Below are 4,950 nucleotides of genomic sequence, written 5' to 3' on the forward strand. Positions count from 1 at the left end.
ATGCCAGTGACCATGGGGCCCAAGAACAGTCTCAGCCAAGCTACTTCTACCACATGAAGATGGGATTTGTGATGGGCTGAGCAGCGGGCATCATGGCTGGGATGCTCTTCTACACCTTTTCCTGTCTCAGGATCTGAATGCAGGATCGGGAGCTGATGTGTGTCATTGGGAAAACCATGAAGAGTGGTGACACCTTTGACACATTCACAGCCATCGGGATGGGTATCTGATGCTAATCAGGGCAGTGGTTGCCTACTACATCTACCCCTTCCTGTCAGTCCCAGCTCATGCACTATAATAAAACAAAAGTCTTTGAGTAGTTGAAAAAAAAAATAGAGCCACCATATGTTCCAGCAATTCTACTTCTGGGTGTTTATTTGAAGAAAACAAAGATATTAATTTGAAAAGAGAAATATACCTCTATGTTCATTGTAGCATTATTTATGATAGCCAAGATATGAAAACAACCTAAGTGTCTATCAATGTATGACACAATCCACACACAGTGGAATATGACTCAGCCGTAAAAAGAAGGAAATTCTGCTATTTGCATCGGTATGGATGGACCTCAATGGCATTATGCTACGTGAAATAAGTCAGATAGAGAAAGACAAATACCATATGATCTCATTTATATGTGGAATCTAAAAAAAGCAACTCCCCTCCCCTCAAAAAAGAAGCTCATAGATATGGAGAACAGATCAGTGATTGCCAGAGGTAGGTGGTGGCAAATGAATGAAGATAGTCAAAAGGTACAAACTTCTTTTTATGAAATAAATAAATCCTGAGGATTTAAAGTACATTATGGTGACTATAGTTAGTAACACTATATTACACATTTGAAAGTTGCTAAGAGAATAGATTTTAAAAGTGATTCAAAAAAAGAAAAAATAACAAGAGGGTGTACTATTTTAGAAAGAATGGTCAGGGAAGGCCTGGACTAGAGACATTTTGAAATCATCTGCATATAGGTGGTACTGAAAGCCATACATCCATTGGATGGGTAAATGAGATCATGTAGAGAATAAATGTACTTAGTGAAGAAATGTCTGAGGTCTCAGCTGGGGCATTCCAACATTAGAGGTCAGGAACTGAGGAGGATTCAGGAAAGAAGATCAAGAAAGACTAGCCACTGAGGTAGAAGGACAGGCTAGCAGGAGAATGTAGGGTTCTGGAAGTCTAACAGAGAGTATTTTGGTAAGGAGGACGGTTAGCTTAGACCATGAATCAGGTTCTGAATTTGGCAATTAGAAGTTAATTGGCAATGAAGGAAAAAACAGTTTTATTGAAATGGAAGGGACTCTGATAGGAGTCCACTCAAGAGAGAATGAGAGAAGAAGATATGGAAAGTGAATGTGCACAGAGCCTTTCTATAAAAGGAAGCAGAAAATGGGCGGTAATTAGAGAAAGTTGTGACCAAGAGACACTTTGATTTTTCTAAAATGGGAGAAATAAAACAGCATTTTTTGAGCAGAGAACAAAGATGCAGCAGAGAGAAAATTGGTGATGCAAGAGAGGGGGAGTTATCATATACGCAAGAGGCAGTGAGATTCAGTGTGCATGCAGAACACATTTCCAGTAAAAACAACTTTCAGCCAAAGACTTAGGGCATTGCAAAAGAAAGCAAACTGGCAATGGTAAATTAATCATTTTGGCAATTGTGCACTTCATTTCTGCTCTGTTTTGCTTTCTCATTATTAAATTAAGTGAATAAGTAGAGTTATACTGATAGTAAGAATGTTGATATACAGAATTTTTAAATTTTTTTTAAATTAACATATAATATATTATTTGCCCCAGGGGTACAGGTTCTGTGAGTCATCAGGCTTATACATTTCCCAGCACTCACCATAGCAATACCCTCCCCAATGTCTATAACCCAGCCACCTTATCCCTCCCTCCATCCCCCCAGCAGCCCTCAGATTGTTTTGTGAGATTAAGAGTCTCTTATGGTTTGTCTCCCTCCCCAGTACCATCTTGTTTCATTTTTCCCCCTCACTACCCCGCATGACCCCCAACCCTGCCTATCAAATTCCTCATATCAGAGACCATATGATAATTCTCTCTGATTGACTTATTTCACTTAGCATGATACCCTCTAGTTCCATCCACATCATTGCAAATGGCAAGATTTCGTTTCTTTTGATGGCTACATAGTATTCCATTGGGTTTATACATATATCTATATCTATATCTTTATCTCTATCTGTATCTATATATCACATCTTCTTTATCCATTCATCTGATGATGGACATCTGGGTTCCTTCCATAGTTTGGTTATTGTGGACATTGCTGCTATAAACATTCAGGTGCACATGCCATTTCTGATCACTATATTTGTATCTTTGGGGTAAATACCCAGTAGTGCGATTGTTGGATAGAAGGTAGCTCTATTTTCAACTTTTAGAGGAACCTCCTTACTGTTTTTCAGAGTGGCTGCACCAGCTTGCATTCCTACCAACAGTGTAGGAGGGTTCCCCTTTCTCCACATCCTTGCCAACATCAGTCATTTCCCGACTTGTTAATTTTAGCCATTCTGACTGGTGTGAGGTGGTTTCTCATTGTGGTTTTGATTTGTATTTCCCTGATACCAAGTGATGGTGAGCACTTTTTCATGTATCTGTTGTCCATTTGGATGCTTTCTTTGCAAAAATGTCTGTTCATGTCTTCTACCCATTTCTTAATTGGATGATTTTTTTCCTTGGGTGTTGAGTTGGTTAAGTTCTTTATAGAGTTTGGATACTAGCCCTTTATCTGATATGTCATTTGCAAATATCTTCTCCCATTCTGTCAGTTGTCTCTTGGTTTTGTTGACTGTTTCTTTGTTGTGTAAAAGCTTTTGATCTTGATGCAATCCCAATAGTTGATTTTTGCCCTTGCTTCCCTTGCCTTTGGCAATGTTTCTAGGAAGAAATTGCTGCAGCTGAGGTTAGGAGGTTGCTGCCTGTGTTCTTCTAAAGGATTTTGGTGGATTCCTGTTTCACCTTGAGGTTTTTCATCCATTTTGAGTCTATTTTTATGTGTGGTATAAGAAAATGGTCTGGTTTCATTCTGCTGCATGTGGCTGTCCAATTTTCCCAACACCATTTGTTGAAGACATTCAACAGAATTGGACATTCTTTCCTGCTTTGTCAGGAAACCATAGAGTTGAGGGTCCATTTCTGGGCTCTCTGTTCTGTCCCATTGATCTATGTGTCTGTTTTTGTGCCAGTACCATACTGTCTTGATGATTATAGCTTTGTAATTGAGCTTGAAGTCTGGAATTTTGATGCCACCAACTTTGGTTTTCTTTCCCAACATTCCTGTGGCTATTCAGGGTCTTTTCTGATTCCATATAAATTTTAGGATTATTTGTTCCATTTCTTTGAAAAAAGTTGATGGTATTTTGATAGGGATTGCATTTAATGTGTAGATTGCTTTAGGTAGCATAGACATTTTCACAATATTTGTTCTTCCAATCCATAATCATGGAATGTTTTTCCATTTCTTCCTCAATTTCTTTCATGAGTACTTTATAGTTTTCTGAGGACAAATTCTTTGCCTCTTTGGTTAGTTAGGTTTATTCCTAGATATCTTGTGTTTTGGGTGCTATTGTTAATGGGATCAACTCCTTAATTTCTCTGTCTTCTGTCTTGCTGTTGGTATATAGAAATGCAACTGATTTCTGTGCTTTGATTTTATATCCTGACACTTTCCTGAATTCTTTTATGAGTTCTAGCAGTTTTGGAGTGGAGTCTTTTGGGTTTTCCACATAAAGTGTCATATCATCTGCAAAGAGTGAGTGTTTGACGACTTCTTTGCTGATTCAGATACCTTTTATTTTCTTTTGTTGTCTGATTGCTGACATAGGACTTCTACTACTTCTAGTACTTGTAGTACTAGAATAGCACTGGTGATAGTGGATAGTTCCTGACCTTAGCAGAAAAGCTCTCAGTTTTTCCCCATTGAGAATGATATTTGCTGCGGGTTTTTCATAGATGGCTTTGATGATATTGATGATACCCACTATGACTACACTGTGAATAGTTTTGATCAAGAAAAGATGCTGTACTTTCTCAAATGCTTTTTCTGCATCTATTGAGAGTATCATATGGTTCTTGTTCTTTCTTTCATTAATGTATTGTATCACATTGATTGATTTGTGGATGTTGAACCAACTTAGCAGCCCAAGAAAAAATCCCACTTTGTCATGGTGAATAATCCTTTTGTTGGACTGATGGATCCTATTGGCTAGTATTTTGGAGAGAATTTTTGCAACCACCAAGGTTCATCAAGGATATTGGTCTTTAATTCTCCTTTTGATGGGGTCTTTTTCTGGTTTTGGGATCAAGGTAATACTGGCCTCATAAATGAGTTTAGAAGTTTTCTTTCCATTTCTATTTTCTGGAACATTTTCAGAAGAATACGTATTAATTCTTCTTTAAATGTTTAGTAGAATTCCCCCGGGAAGCCATCTGGCCCTGGGCTCTTGTTTTTTAGGGAGATTTTTGATGACTGCTTCAATATCCATACTGGTTATGGGTCTGTTCAGATTTTTTATTTCTTCCTGGTTCAGTTTTGATAGTTTATATGTTTGTAGGTATGCATCCATTTCTTCCAGATTGTCAAATTTACTGATGTATAGTTGCTCATAATATGTTTGTATAATTGTTTGTATTTCTTAGGTGTTGGTTGTGCTCTCTCCTCTTTCATTCATGACTTTATTAATTTGGGTCCTTTTTCTTTTCTTTTTTGATAAGTCTGTCCAGGGATTTATCAATTTTATTAATTCTTTCAAGGAACCAGCTCCTAGTTTCATTGATTTGTTCTACTGTTCTTTTGGTTTCTATTTCATTGATTTCTGCTCTGATCTTTATTATTTCTCTTCTCCTGCTGGGTTTAGGTTTTCTTTGCTATTCTTTCTCCAGCTCCTTTAGGTGTAGGGTTAGGTTGTATACTTGAGATCTTTC

At 37.6% G+C, this 4,950-nt stretch overlaps 1 pseudogene; it reads left to right on the plus strand.

Moving 5' to 3' along the window:
- Positions 1-230, plus strand: LOC101677982 (annotated as a pseudogene).
- Positions 231-4,950: the final 4,720 nt, after the last annotated feature.

Source organism: Mustela putorius, unplaced genomic scaffold, assembly GCF_011764305.1.
Source record: "Mustela putorius furo isolate JIRA1106 unplaced genomic scaffold, ASM1176430v1.1 tig00000179_pilon_pilon_pilon, whole genome shotgun sequence".
Classification (NCBI taxonomy): Eukaryota; Metazoa; Chordata; class Mammalia; order Carnivora; family Mustelidae; genus Mustela; species Mustela putorius.